The sequence below is a fragment of the Schistocerca gregaria genome, chromosome 3, assembly GCF_023897955.1.
Source record: "Schistocerca gregaria isolate iqSchGreg1 chromosome 3, iqSchGreg1.2, whole genome shotgun sequence".
In the NCBI taxonomy this organism is placed as follows: domain Eukaryota; kingdom Metazoa; phylum Arthropoda; class Insecta; order Orthoptera; family Acrididae; genus Schistocerca; species Schistocerca gregaria.
In genome coordinates, this window is record NC_064922.1 from 17,971,168 (window position 1) to 17,987,157 (window position 15,990).

Here is a 15,990-nt window from a genome sequence, read left to right on the forward strand (position 1 = left end):
AGCAAGTTCTAAGTGTGGGGACCGGCTGTTATCGAGGTGTCATCGAGTGCAGATCTGTCTTAGGTATCACGGCTTAACCTCATTGAAGTCTAGAGGGTGGACAACACGTTCGTCTTACTCAGAGCGGTGTCCGAACTCTATTTTCAACGTTACACGTGCCACTTTCATTGTGGCCAACTACGATTCGATACAGAATGCACGAAACCTGAAATACACCCTAACGGATACATAGAGAGTAGTGTTTGTCTGCTGAATAAGGGGATTGCAAGGGTCTGTGTCGTCTATATGGCTGTATGTAGCACCATTAGTCTCAGTGGGGGGCGGGCGTAGCTCAGATGGTAGAGCGCTCGCTTAGTAGGCGAGAGGTACTGGGATCAATACCCAGTGCCTCCAGAATTTTTAACACACCTACATGCGCACCTTGCCATGCAAGTGGAATAAGTCTCAGCCTGCAGATGTGTCTAGGAAGATACAAGCGAATGATTAGCATCCACAATTGGCAAGCGTGCTGTTATTAGTGCGCGGGAAGCACCCTCCTCCCACGCCTACTCTTTATTTAGAAACAGTACAAGTGTTCCCGTAAGATTCTCAAGCCTATGTCGGAAAGATCTGCGTTGCGCCGAGTTCACGTAAATCCCACTGCACATTCCTATTCTTTGCGTGCAGTCGGCTGCTACTGGTGTTGCTAGTTGTGACTGCTGATAACAGATGCCTTAGCAATCAATTCATGGAGTGAGTTGTATGTTTTGCGATAGTCTGTCTCTGACAAGCACGCACAGGTGACATAGGTGCGAACACAGGAAGCTAGCAGACCCTCTCTGCCTGCAGACACCGAGCAGCCACACTAGGAGGGCGGCCTAAGCCGTAGGCGAAATGTGCTCATTCGCTTTGGCGCCATGTCGAACTATAAATAATGCTGTCACTAGCGTGAGCGTTGCGTGAGCGTCGTGGAAAGTCGGAAAAGTCGGCTGCGTGGGTGAGTGCCAAGTTTGGGGAGCGTTTTGTAGTATGCGCAGTGCAATGGAGACGCGGAAACTTGTTGTGGCCCAGTGTTTTGCAGTTGGACGACAAGATTGGTACACAGTAGTAAAGAGCGAGGCACTGAGTTGGCATGAATAATGGAGTGCACAATGGGGCTCGAGATGTGTTTGTTACCTCAGGTGCTGTATGATTGTCGACAAGGAGTGAAAACGGAGCAATTTGTGACGGCTCTTTCAATTTAAGACGTTAAAAACCGACGGAATTTGCATTTGTAACACCAGAGCATCGAAACTACTTGGAACTTTTATGTATATGAACGTGTCCGCGCCTTTGTACTCTGCTCCCTTCACCGCTACAAACCAACCAACCATCGTGTCCGTGCGCATCAGAGTCGCAAAGAATGGGGAATAGCGCAGTTGGTCGTGCATGTGGCGTAGCTCAGTTGGTAGAGCGTTCGCTTCGCATGTGAAAGGTGCAGGGTTCAAGCCGCGGCGCCTCCATTTTTTGTGGTCAGTGCATTGTAAGTGTTGGTCGCGGCGAACATAAAGGCACGCAAGATGTTGCAAAGCCAGCGTCACAGACTGATATGATGTATACTGACGTAAGGAGAGCAAGATGTAAGTGTGGGGACCGGCTGTTATCGAGGTGTCATCGAGTGCAGATCTGTCTTAGGTATCACGGCTTAACCTCATTGAAGTCTAGAGGGTGGACAACACGTTCGTCTTACTCACAGCGGTGTCCGAACTCTATTTTCGACGTTATACGTGCCACTTTCTTTGTGGCCAACTACGATTCGATACAGAATGCACGAAACCTGAAAGACACCCTAACGGATACATAGAGAGTAGTGTTTGTCTGCTGAATAATGGGAGTGCAAGGGTCTGTGTCGTCTATATGGCTGTATGTAGCACCATTAGTCTTCGGGGGGGGCGGTCGTAGCTCAGATGGTAGAGCGCTCGCTTAGTATGCGAGAGGTACTGGGATTAATACCCAGTGTCTCCAGAATTTTTAACACACCTACATGCGCACCTTGCCATGCAAGTGGAATAATTCTCAGCCTGCAGATGTGTCTAGGAAGATACAAGCGAATGATTAGCATCCACAATTGGCGAGCGTGCTGTTATTAGTGCGCAGGAAGCACCCTCCTCCCACGCCTACACTTTATTTAGAAACAGTACAAGTGTTCCCGTAAGATTCTCAAGCCTATGTCGGAAAGATCTGCCTTGCGCCGAGTTCACGTAAATCCCACTGCACATTCCTATTCTTTGGGTGCAGTCGGCTGCTACTGGTGTTGCTAGTTGTGACTGCTGATAACAGATGCCGTAGCAATCAATTCATGGAGTGAGTTGTATGTTTTGCGATAGTCTGTCTCTGACAAGCAAGCACAGGTGACATAGGTGCGAACACAGGAAGCTAGCAGACCCTCGCTGCCTGCAGACACCGAGCAGCCACACTAGGAGGGCGGCCTAAGCCGTAGGCGAAATGTGCTCATACGCTTTGGCGCGACGTCGAACTATAAATAATGCTGTCACTAGCGTGAGCGTCGTGGAAAGTCGGAAAAGTCGGCTGCGTGGGTGAGTGCCAAGTTTGGGGATCGTTTTGTAGTATGCGCAGTGCAATGGAGACGCGGAAACTTGTTGTGGCCCAGTGTTTTGCAGTTGGACGACAAGATTGGTACACAGTAGTAAAGAGCGAGGCACTGAGTTGGCATGAATAATGGAGTGCACAATGGGGCTCGAGATGTGTTTGTTACCTCAGGTGCTGTATGATTGTCGACAAGGAGTGAAAACTGAGCAATTTGTGACGGTTCTTTGAATTTAAGACGTTAAAAACAGACGGAATTTGCATTTGTAATACCAGAGCATCGAAACTACTTGGAACTTTTGTGTATATGAACGTGTCCGCGCCTTTGTACTCTGCTCCCTTCACAGCTACAAACCAACCAACCATCGTGTCCGTGTGCATCAGAGTCGCAAAGAATGTGGAAGAGCGCAGTTCGGTCGTGCATGTGGCGTAGCTCAGTTGGTAGAGCGTTCGCTTCGCATGTGAAAGGTGCAGGGTTCAAGCCGCGGCGCCTCAATTTTTGTGGTCAGTGCATTGTAAGTGTTGGTCGCGGCGAACCTAAAGGCACGCAAGATGTTGCAAAGCCAGCGTCACAGACTGATATGATGTATACTGACGTAAGGAGAGCAAGATGTAAGTGTGGGGACCGGCTGTTATCGAGGTGTCATCGAGTGCAAATCTGTCTTAGGTATCACGGCTTAACCTCATTGAAGTCTAGAGGGTGGACAACACGTTCGTCTTACTCAGAGCGGTGTCCGAACTCTATTTTCAACGTTATACGTGCCACTTTCATTGTGGCCAACTACGATTCGATACAGAATGCACGAAACCTGAAATACACCCTAACGGATACATAGAGAGTAGTGTTTGTCTGCTGAATAATGGGAGTGCAAGGGTCTGTGTCGTCTATATGGCTGTATGTAGCACCATTAGTCTTCGTGGGGGGCGGGCGTAGCTCAGATGGTAGAGCGCTCGCTTAGTATGCGAGGGGTACTGGGATCAATACCCAGTGCCTCCAGAATTTTTAACACACCTACATGCGCACCTTGCCATGCAAGTGGAATAAGTCTCAGCCTGCAGATGTGTCTAGGAAGATACAAGCGAATGATTAGCATCCACAATTGGCAAGCGTGCTGTTATTAGTGCGCGGGAAGCACCCTCCTCCCACGCCTACACTTTATTTAGAAACAGTACAAGTGTTCCCGTAAGATTCTCAAGCCTATGTCGGAAAGATCTGCCTTGCGCCGAGTTCACGTAAATCCCACTGCACATTCCTATTCTTTGCGTGCAGTCGGCTGCTACTGGTGTTGCTAGTTGTGACTGCTGATAACAGATGCCGTAGCAATCAATTCATGGAGGGAGTTGTATGTTTTGCGATAGTCTGTCTCTGACAAGCAAGCACAGGTGACATAGGTGCGAACACAGGAAGCTAGCAGACCCTCGCTGCCTGCAGACACCGAGCAGCCACACTAGGAGGGCGGCCTAAGCCGTAGGCGAAATGTGCTCATTCGCTTTGGCGCGACGTCGAACTATAAATAATGCTGTCACTAGCGTGAGCGTTGCGTGAGCGTCGTGGAGAGTCGGCTGCGTGGGTGAGTGCCAAGTTTGGGGAGCGTTTTGTAGTATGCGCAGTGCAATGGAGACGCGGAAACTTGTTGTGGCCCAGTGTTTTGCAGTTGGACGACAAGATTGGTACACAGTAGTAAAGAGCGGGGCACTGAGTTGGCATGAATAATGGAGTGCACAATGGGGCTCGAGATGTGTTTGTTACCTCAGGTGCTGTATGATTGTCGACAAGGAGTGAAAACGGAGCAATTTGTGACGGCTCTTTCAATTTAAGACGTTAAAAACAGACGGAATTTGCATTTGTAATACCAGAGCATCGAAACTACTTGGAACTTTTGTGTATATGAACGTGTCAGCGCCTTTTTACTCTGCTGCCTTCACCGCTACAAACCAACCAACCATCGTGTCCGTGCGCATCAGAGTCGCAAAGAATGGGGAATAGCGCAGTTCGGTCGTGCATGTGGCGTAGCTCAGTTGGTAGAGCGTTCGCTTTGCATGTGAAAGGTGCAGCGTTCAAGCCGCGGCGCCTTAATTTTTTGTGGTCAGTGCATTGTAAGTGTTGGTCGCGGCGAACCTAAAGGCGCGCAAGATGTTGCAAAGCCAGCGTCACAGACTGATATGATGTATACTGACGTAAGGAGAGCAAGATGTAAGTGTGGGGACCGGCTGTTATCGAGGTGTCATCGAGTGCAGATCTGTCTTAGGTATCACGGCTTAACCTCATTGAAGTCTAGAGGGTGGACAACACGTTCGTCTTACTCAGAGCGGTGTCCGAACTGTATTTTCAGTCAGCCAGCGGCTGCGCTGTAGGTCGGACGTGCCGTGCTGTGTGCTGTGCTGCGTTAGCTCCGCGTGGTAAGTCTCTGCTCTTCCTGCAACGCGTCGCTGTCTATAGTATTTGTGTAGACATGAAAAAGAATTAAGAGATGTCGCAACCGCAACGAAAAGATACTTTGAAATTCACGTTTGATCGCAACTTTGTCCGACCGAGGTCATTTGATGTTGAACAGTGGTTAGAGGATGATGTTAAAATAGGACTTGATGATATTATCGGCATACATTTCTCGATTATGAACAGTGTGGTTTTCGTGAAACTTGCCAGTCCAGAATTGTGTGAAAGGATAGTTCGATCTTGTGGTGGCATTCTGAAATTTAAACATGCTGACGGAAATGTTGGGGAGGTTACCGTTGCCCATGCTGGTCTAGGTATTCGGACCGTGCGAGTCTTTGAACTTCCCTTTGAAATTACAAGTGACCAGATAAATGCTGTTATTGCTCCATACGGGAAAGTTTTGAGTAATATTGCCGAACGGTGGTCTGCTGCACACAAATTCCCTGTTTTGAATGGTGTGCGCCAATTAAAAGTCGAATTGCAGAAGCACATTCCGTCGTTTATAAACGTCTGCGGATATAGAGCTGTTGTGATGTATGATGACCAACCGAAAACGTGTGCTGTCTGCAATTTACCAGGCCACGTTCGTGCAGAATGTGTTCAAAGGCGAGTGGCGCAACTGCCTGCTGGCGATGCCGTCAGGCCCCCTGCTATGTCAACGCTGCCCGTGACATATGTCGCCGTAGCGCGCGGTTTTGCAAGTGCCACTGCGCCCCCCGAAGTTACTACGAATACCGACCCACAAGCGACCGACCAACCGACCGACTCAGGTGTAGCATCTATAGACACTCAACCCTCCTGCGCAGACATATCTGCTCCTGCCGTTGTCGCCGTGGAATCGCCCAATGAGGCAATGGATACGGACGCGACCTCAGTCGCTTCGGGTAGTGCTCCTCTGCATCCTGGAGCTTCTTTAGGAGGTATCAAAAGCGTATCAGGTGCACAGAAAACGGACTCGCAACCAGCCGTTTCTAGTGGTGCTCCTCCGAATCCTGCAGCTGCCTTAGGCACTGACCACAGCCCGTCAAGTGCAATGAAATCAGACCTGGCGTCAATCACTTCGAGTAGTGCTACTTTGCAACCTGAGGCTTCTTCAGGTACCGTCCAAAGTCCACCACGAGACGCATCTCCCAAGAAATCTAAAAAACGGAGGATCGCGCGTCAAGGTGCAGAGCAGACTGCACCACAACTGCGTGAACAGGCGAAGCAAATAGGGGGCAAAATACGTCAATCTGCATCTGAGAACTTGCAGTGCAATCAGCAGTCATCTAACGAAGACCCTGTGTCCTTGGATAGTACCTCCGGTTCTGCCAGTTTGCCCTCCGATGACGTAGCAATTACCCGAACCGAAGATAAAAATCACCAGCAAACACCTGAATATAGTGCACCACTTAATGACGAACCGATGACAGGGCTTTCGAATCCGTGGGCAGACGATGTCGACGACACTACAAAGGAGGACGAAATTATGGACACCACAGGAACCGTTACAGTCACCACGATGGCCACACCACGAGATGACGTCGTCTTGAATGTCATCGCCGCGACGGATACTGTCCCAGACACAGAGAAGCCGACTGATCCCTTCCCAAGTCATGAATATTTCTAGTCTGAACGGTTTTACTGACTTGTGTCCACATGTCTCTCGGGTCAGATTTCTTAATGTTTTTTTTTCGAAATGGTATGTTGCCAGAGTTTTTCCTAATTACACTCCCGTCTTGGCTAATGTAGTTCCGTTGCAGGCATATAAGATCGCTACGCTGAACATCAATAAAATTTGTAGCCCATTTAATTTACAAAATTTAAAAGATTTCCTGTATGCAGCTGATGTGGACATTTTGTTTTTACAAGAAGTAACAAACATCAAACTTGACTTCATACAGGGGTATAATGCTATAGTCAATCCTGGAATTGGATGTGATTTGGGTACCGCATTTCTTTTCAAAGAGGGCGTCGTCATTACAGACGTAACAAAACTGCCTAACGGCAGAGGCATTGCCGGCACGCTTTATAACACCAGGATTATTAATGTCTATGCCCCATCTGGTTCTACCAGTCGGTGCCAACGAGCACAGTTTTTTAAGGAGGGAATTGTTCCTTTGTTTGGTGTACACTGCACCCATACCATCCTTGGAGGCGACTTTAACAGTGTCATACATGCCAAAGACCAAACTCCGAACTACAACAAATCGCCGGACCTGGAACGTATCGTCACCGAGCTCCGTTTAACTGATTCGTGGGAGCAAAAGCACGGCGCGGCACCCGGCTTTACCCACCTCACTAATCATTCAGCGAGCCGGTTGGATCGAATATATGTCTCGCCCAATCTGAAACAGCGCATCCTGCAGTCTGAAGTTTGGCCAACCGTTTTTTCGGACCACGCTGCATATATATGCACATTAAATTTGGAACGACAAGGAACCTGTCGATATAAAGGGCCATGGAAACTTAATGTTTCACACTTAAAAGATCCTGCCTGTCGAGAAGCCTTTCTCACCACTTGGAGAGCCTGCGAGACCAAACTCATCTCTTACCACTCGACTTTGGATTGGTGGCTCAAATGCGCCAAACCTCAGATCCGGAGATGTTTCATCAACTACTCCCGGGAGAAGAGCTTTTGGCGGAAAAGAACGATAGAATTTTACTTTCATTGTCTCCGAGAACTCTACCTGCAAGGTGCTACAGCTGTTGGGAACCATGGGAGAATTAAAAAAATCCAGGCAAAAATACTGACATTAAGGCGACAACAGCTTGAAGGATACCAAATAAGGTCAAGAGCAGAGACTGTGGCGCAAAAAGAAGCCACTTCGGTATATCATGTGATTCGTGAAACTAAACGAGGATTCCGCAAAATACTGACGGAGCTTAAAACTGATAATGGAACCACCTTGACAATGCACAACGACTTAAAAGGAGAAATACTAACCCATTTCGACAACTTGTTTTCACATAAAGAGGTAGACGAAAAAGCGCAGGACGATTTACTGACCCACCTGCAAGGACGCGTTGGTAACGCGTACGCGGAAGCTCTAATAGCGGAGGCGACCGAAGACGATGTACACTATGCTGTCTATCAAAGTGCAAAAAATAAATCCCCTGGAGCTGACGGCATACCAGCAGAATTTTATCAAGTCTTCTGGGAACATATAAAACATAGAATTACATGCATCTGTAATGAACTTCTGAACCTCAATAAGGAGATACCGAAAGATTTTCGCGAAGGTATGATAGTGTTAATCGCAAAAAAATCGGCTGGCAAGAAAATTGGAAAATTGAGACCAATCACTCTGCTGAACAGTGACTATAAAATTTTTTCGCGGCTCTTAGCCCACAGACTTAAAAATGTAATGGCCAGCGTCACCGGCCCATATCAGTCTAGCGTGGGCAAAGATAGGAAAATTCAGCAGACGCTGTCCGACTACCGCGACATAATTTCAATAGCAGAAGTATGTCGACTAAAATGTGCCATCGTGTCGTTAGATTTCGATAAAGCCTTCGACAGGATCAGCCACTCCTACCTCCTGAAAACGATGGGCGCAATGGGTTTTCCGCCGAGATTCGTCGACCTCATACGACGTTTGGTAACGAATAACTCCTCCAGAATCATCATAAATGGACAGCCTAGCCGGCCAGTCGAGATCGCATGTTCCGTCAGGCAAGGTTGTCCGTTGTCCATGGCACTTTTTGCCATGGCCATCGAACCTTTGCTCGCTACCTTGACTCAGCGGTTACAAGGATTGCAAATACGAGGAAACAAAATAATATGTAAAGCTTATGCGGACGATGTTGGGTTTCTCGTTATGAATGTAGCGGAAGTCGAGACGGCAATGCACATAATAGAAAAATACGAACGAGCGTCAGCCGCGAGGTTAAACAAAACCAAGTCCGGCATATTCAATATCGGATGTGGCATTGGCATGCGCACACACGGTCAGTTACGTGAGCTAACAGCCTTGAAGTGTCTCGGCATTGATTTCCGAAAAAATATACGTCAAACTATTGCGGCCAACTATAGACAAGTACTAACTACCATACGAGCTAGTGTACGGACACATAGTATTCGACAATTAAATGAAATTCAGAGAGTGTCTTTAGCGAACGTCTCTATTACTTCCAAAGTCAATTATGTCGCCCAGATACTGCCAATTCCCGCCGGCAACGCCAAACAAATTATGTCAGCAATAGGCTATTTTGTGAGCCGTGGCCACATATTTAAAATCCAGTATGACACTCTGACGCTCGCCACTAATAATGGCGGCTTAAACTTAACGAATGTTACTAAAAAGTCGCAGGCTCTGTACATCTCCAATACGTTTCAACAATGGAGACAATCCGGCAGCTGTATCGCCGCGCACTTGCTATCTGAAATAGCTCCAGATGACCTCTCTCCACCCATTAATGTGCAGCACATACCGAGCGGACTTTACCATTTACGATGGTTTTTAATAGAATATAGCTACCTACGTTCAAGAATTCCGGAAAAAGACATGACAAACGTAAAAGAAATATATGGCAAATTGATGGGAGAAAAGAAGAACAACAAAATAGAACAAAACTATCCATGTTCTAACTGGAAAGTGATATGGGCAAATATTCATAACCGTAACTTAGCTACGCATCTGAAAGCAACATGGTACTTTGTTGTAAATAGGAAAGTTGCAATAAACTCGAAACTTCATTCGATCCACTTAGCGGATTCGCCTTTGTGTGCAACGTGTAGTTTAATTGATAACGAAGAACATCGTTTCGTGTGCGACAAGGTTAAAGATATCTGGCTGAATGTCCGACGAAAGCTGGCACTCATCCTTCGAACGTCACCTAACGCTATAACGCCTGCGGACTTTTTGACACCGGATGATGTACCCTTTCCTAACACGAAACGCAACGCAGTCAATTGGCTGAAAGCGGCAACGGTCCATTACCTCTTCACGAAGGAAGAGAAAAGCCAAGTGGATTTTTGGATCTCTCTGCTAACTGAGCATCACATGTTACTGAAGGCTAGTAAATATAAAGAAACATACGCAAATTTTTTAATCAAGATCTTGATGTAAAAGAATTAACAAGAAATATCTGCGGACACAGAAGACAAACGTAAGAGAGTGTTCACCACTACTAACTTACTTAACAATCGTGGAAAAAAAAAAAGAAATTATTTTAGTTTTTACCGGAATTGCCGTTCTTTGAGTTCAACGTTTATTAATTTATTTTTCAAGAAGCCATTATAAATAGTTGCTTCTCACCGAATATGGTTTGTTTTTTAAGCATGTTCAGAGAGAAGAGGCACTTTCGGAATGCCCTCTGACGTTTCTTTGTCAAGGAAGACTATTTGCTTTAAGTGTGACAACAAAAAACAGCGATGAAGAAGGAAACAAACTGAACATAACTTCTGTTTCTACCTACCGAAGACTTCATTCATTTTTCACATTATCAATAACCCCAAAGAAGGGGTACATTAGTTTCTCCACGATAAAGGGATTAACTTCGTCTCATCAGTTTATGGTAATGTACATGGCGTGAGAAGCCGACGCCGATGAAGGCGAATTATGGAGAGCGCAAGGATGGGCTAAACGGGGTGATGGGAGGCCCATATAAAAAAAAAAAAGATGGTAGAGCGCTCGCTTAGTATGCGAGAGGTACTGGGATCAATACCCAGTGCCTCCAGAATTTTTAACACACCTACATGCGCACCTTGCCATGAAAGTGGAATAAGTCTCAGCCTGCAGATGTGTCTAGGAAGATACAAGCGAATGATTAGCATCCACAATTGGCAAGCGTGCTGTTATTAGTGCGCGGGAAGCACCCTCCTCCCACGCCTACACTTTTTTAGAAACAGTACAAGTGTTCCCGTAAGATTCTCAAGCCTATGTCGGAAAGATCTGCCTTGCGCCGAGTTCACGTAAATCCCACTGCACATTCCTATTCTTTGCGTGCAGTCGGCTGCTACTGGTGTTGCTAGTTGTGACTGCTGATAACAGATGCCGTAGCAATCAATTCATGGAGTGAGTTGTATGTTTTGCGATAGTCTGTCTCTGACAAGCAAGCACAGGTGACATAGGTGCGAACACAGGAAGCTAGCAGACCCTCGCTGACTGCAGACACCGAGCAGCCACACTAGGAGGGCGGCCTAAGCCGTAGGCGAAATGTGCTCATTCGCTTTGGCGCGACGTCGAACTATAAATAATGCTGTCACTAGCGTGAGCGTCGTGGAAAGTCGGAAAAGTCGGCTGCGTGGGTGAGTGCCAAGTTTGGGGAGCGTTTTGTAGTATGCGCAGTGCAATGGAGGCGCGGAAACTTGTTGTGGCCCAGTGTTTAGCAGTTGGACGACAAGATTGGTACACAGTAGTAAAGAGCGAGGCACTGAGTTGGCATGAATAATGGAGTGCACAATGGGGCTCGAGATGTGTTTGTTACCTCAGGTGCTGTATGATAGTCGACAAGGAGTGAAAACGGAGCAATTTGTGACGGTTCTTTCAATTTATGACGTTAAAAACAGACGGAATTTGCATTTGTAATACCAGAGCATCGAAACTACTTGGAACTTTTGTGTATATGAACGTGTCCGCGCCTTTGTACTCTGCTGCCTTCACCGCTACAAACCAACCAACCATCGTGTCCGTGCGCATCAGAGTCTTAAAGAATGGGGAATAGCGCAGTTGGGTCGTGCATGTGGCGTAGCTCAGTTGGTAGAGCGTTCGCTTCGCATGTGAAAGGTGCAGGGTTCAAGCCGCGCCGCCTCCATTTTTTGTGGTCAGTGCATGGTAAGTGTTGGTCGCGGCGAACCTAAAGGCACGCAAGATGTTGCAAAGCCAGCGTCACAGACTGATATGATGTATACTGACGTAAGGAGAGCAAGATGTAAGTGTGGGGACCGGCTGTTATCGAGGTGTCATCGAGTGCAGATCTGTCTTAGGTATCACGGCTTAACCTCATTGAAGTCTAGAGGGTGGACAACACGTTCGTCTTACTCAGAGCGGTGTCCGAACTCTATTTTCGACGTTATACGTGCCACTTTCATTGTGGCCAACTACGATTCGATACAGAATGCACGAAACCTGAAAGACACCCTAACGGATACATAGAGAGTAGTGTTAGTCTGCTGAATAATGGGAGTGCAAGGGTCTGTGTCGTCTATATGGCTGTATGTAGCACCGTTAGTCTTCGTGGGGGTCGGGCGTAGCTCAGATGGTATCGCGCTCACTTAGTATGCGAGAGGTACTGGGATCAATACCCAGTGCCTCCAGAATTTTTAACACACCTACATGCCCACATTGCCATGCAAGTGGAATAATTCACAGCCAGCAGATGTGTCTAGGAAGATACAAGCGAATGATTAGCATCCACAATTGTCAAGCGTGCTGTTTTTAGTGCGCGGGAAGCACCCTCCTCCCACGCCTACACTTTATTTAGAAACAGTACAAGTGTTCCCGTAAGATTCTCAAGCCTATGTCGGAAAGATCTGCCTTGCGCCGAGTTCATGTAAATCCCACTGCACATTCCTATTCTTTGCGTGCAGTCGGCTGCTACTGGTGTTGCTAGTTGTGACTGCTGATAACAGATGCCGTAGCAATCAATTCATGGAGTGAGTTGTGTGATTTGCGATAGTCTGTCTCTGACAAGCAAGCACAGGTGACATAGGTGCGAACACAGGAAGCTAGAGGACCCTCGCTGCCTGCAGACACCGAGCAGCCAAACTAGGAGGGCGGCCTAAGCCGTAGGCGAAATGTGATCATTCGCTTTGGCGCGACGTCGTACTATAAATAATGCTGTCACTAGCGTGAGCGTCGTGGAAAGTCGGAAAAGTCGGCTGCGTGGGTGAGTGCCAAGTTTGGGGAGCGTTTTGTAGTATTCGCAGTGCAATGGAGGCGCGGAAACTTGTTGTGCCCCAGTGTTTAGCAGTTGGACGACAAGATTGGTACACAGTAGTAAAGAGCGAGGCACTGAGTTGGCATGAATAATGGAGTGCACAATGGGGCTCGAGATGTGTTTGTTACCTCAGGTGCTGTATGATTGTCGACAAGGAGTGAAAACGGAGCAATTTGTGACGGCTCTTTCAATTTAAGACGTTAAAAACAGACGGAATTTGCATTTGTAATACCAGAGCATCGAAACTACTTGGAACTTTTGTGTATATGAACGTGTCCGCGCCTTTGTCCTCTGCTGCCTTCACCGCTACAAACCAACCAACCATCGTGTCCGTGCGCATCAGAGTCGCAAAGAATGGGGAATAGCGCAGTTTGGTCGTGCCTGGGGCGTAGCTCAGTTTGTAGAGCGTTCGCTTCGCATGTGAAAGGTGCAGGGTTCAAGCCGCGGCGCCTCAATTTTTTGTGGTCAGTGCAATTTAAGTGTTGGTCGCGGCGAAGCTAAAGGCGCGCAAGATGTTGCAAAGCCAGCGTCACAGACTGATATGATGTATACTGACGTAAGGAGAGCAAGATGTAAGTGTGGGGACCGGCTGTTATCGAGGTGTCATCGAGTGCAGATCTGTCTTAGGTATCACGGCTTAACCTCATTGAATTCTAGAGGGTGGACAACACGTTCGTCTTACTCAGAGCGGTGTCCGAACTCTATTTTCAACGTTATACGTGCCACTTTCATTGTGGCCAACTACGATTCGATACAGAATGCACGAAACCTGAAATACACCCTAACGAATACATAGAGAGTAGTGTTTGTCTGCTGAATAATGGGAGTGCAAGGGTCTGTGTCGTCTATATGGCTGTATGTAGCACCATTAGTCTTCGTGGGGGGCTGGCGTAGCTCAGATGGTAGAGCGCTCGCTTAGTATGCGAGAGGTACTGGGATCAATACCCAGTGCCTCCAGAATTTTTAACACACCTACATGCGCACCTTGCCATGCAAGTGGAATAATTCTCAGCCTGCAGATGTGTCTAGGAAGATACAAGCGAATGATTAGCATCCACAATTGGCAAGCGTGCTGTTATTAGTGCGCGGGAAGCACCCTCCTCCCACGCCTACACTTAATTTAGAAACAGTACAAGTGTTCCCGCAAGATTCTCAAGCCTATGTCGGAAGGATCTGCCTTGCGCCGAGTTCACGTAAATCCCACTGCACATTCCTATTCTTTGCGTGCAGTCGGCTGCTACTGGTGTTGCTAGTTGTGACTGCTGATAACAGATGCCGTAGCAATCAATTCATGGAGTGAGTTGTATGTTTTGCGATAGTCTGTCTCTGACAAGCAAGCACAGGTGACATAGGTACGAACACAGGAAGCTAGCAGACCCTCGCTGCCTGCAGACACAGAGCAGCCACACTAGGAGGGCGGCCTAAGAAGTAGGCAAAATGTGCTCATTCGCTTTGGCGCGACGTCGAACTATAAATAATGCTGTCACTAGCGTGAGCGTCGTGGAAAGTCGGAAAAGTCTGCTGCGTGGGTGAGTGCCAAGTTTGGGGAGCGTTTTGTAGTATGCGCAGTGCAATGGAGACGCGGAAACTTGTTGTGGCCCAGTGTTTTGAAGTTGGACGACAAGATTGGTACACAGTAGTAAAGAGCGGGGCACTGAGTTGGCATGAATAATGGAGTGCACAATGGGGCTCGAGATGTGTTTGTTACCTCAGGTGCTGTATGATTGTCGACAAGGAGTGAAAACGGAGCAATTTGTGACGGCTCTTTCAATTTAAGACGTTAAAAACAGACGGAATTTGCATTTGTAATACCAGAGCATCGAAATTACTTGGAACTTTTGTGTATATGAACGTGTCCGCGCCTTTGTACTCTGCTGCCTTCACCGCTACAAACCAACCAACCATCGTGTCCGTGCGCATCAGAGTCGCAAAGAATGGGGAATAGCGCAGTTTGGTCGTGCCTGGGGCGTAGCTCAGTTGGTAGAGCGTTCGCTTCGCATGTGAAAGGTGGAGGGTTCAAGCCGCGGCGCCTCAATTTTTTGTGGTCAGTGCATTGTAAGTGTTGGTCGCGGCGAACCTAAAGGCACGCAAGATGTTGCAAAGCCAGCGTCACAGACTGATATGATGTATACTGACGTAAGGAGAGCAAGATGTAAGTGTGGGGACCGGCTGTTATCGAGGTGTCATCGAGTGCAGATCTGTCTTAGGTATCACGGCTTAACCTCATTGAAGTCTAGAGGGTGGACAACACGTTCGTCTTACTCAGAGCGGTGTCCGAACTCTATTTTCAACGTTATACGTGTCACTTTCATTGTGGCCAACTACGATTCGATACAGAATGCACGAAACCTGAAAGACACCCTAACGGATACATAGAGAGTAGTGTTTGTCTGCTGAATAATGGGAGTGCAAGGGTCTGTGTCGTCTATATGGCTGTATGTAGCACCATTAGTCTTCGTGGGTGGCGGGCGTAGCTCAGATGGTAGAGCGCTCGCTTAGTATGCGAGAGGTACTGGGATCAATACCCAGTGCCTCCAGAATTTTTAACACACCTACATGCGCACCTTGCCATGCAAGTGGAATAATTCTCAGCCTGCAGATGTGTCTAGGAAGATACAAGCGAATGATTAGCATCCACAATTGGCAAGCGTGCTGTTATTAGTGCGCGGGAAGCACCCTCCTCCCACGCCTACACTTTATTTAGAAACAGCACAAGTGTTCCCGTAAGATTCTCAAGCCTATGTCGTAAGATCTGTCTTGCGCCGAGTTCACGTAAATCCCACTGCACATTCCTATTCTTTGCGTGCAGTCGGCTGCTACTGGTGTTGCTAGGTGTGACTGCTGATAACAGATGCCGTAGAAATCAATTCATGGAGTGAGTTGTATGATTTGCGATAGTCTGTCTCTGACAAGCAAGCACAGGTGACGTAGGTGCGAACACAGGAAGCTAGCAGACCCTCGCTGCCTGCAGACACCGAGCAGCCACACTAGGAGGGCGGCATAAGCCGTAGGCGAAATGTGCTCATTCGCTTTGGCGCGACGTCGAACTATAAATAATGCTGTCACTAGCGTGAGCGTCGTGGAAAGTCGGAAAAGTCGGCTGCGTGGGTGAGTGCCAAGTTTGG

The 15,990-nt window shown here is 47.7% G+C and overlaps 1 non-coding gene across 1 annotated transcript; it reads left to right on the top strand.

Moving 5' to 3' along the window:
- The first annotated feature begins 4,569 nt into the window (after positions 1–4,569).
- On the top strand, positions 4,570–4,642 carry Trnaa-ugc (transfer RNA alanine (anticodon UGC)). The gene has a single exon. It is a non-coding gene; the product is annotated as a tRNA-Ala (tRNA).
- The last annotated feature ends 11,348 nt before the right edge of the window (positions 4,643–15,990 follow it).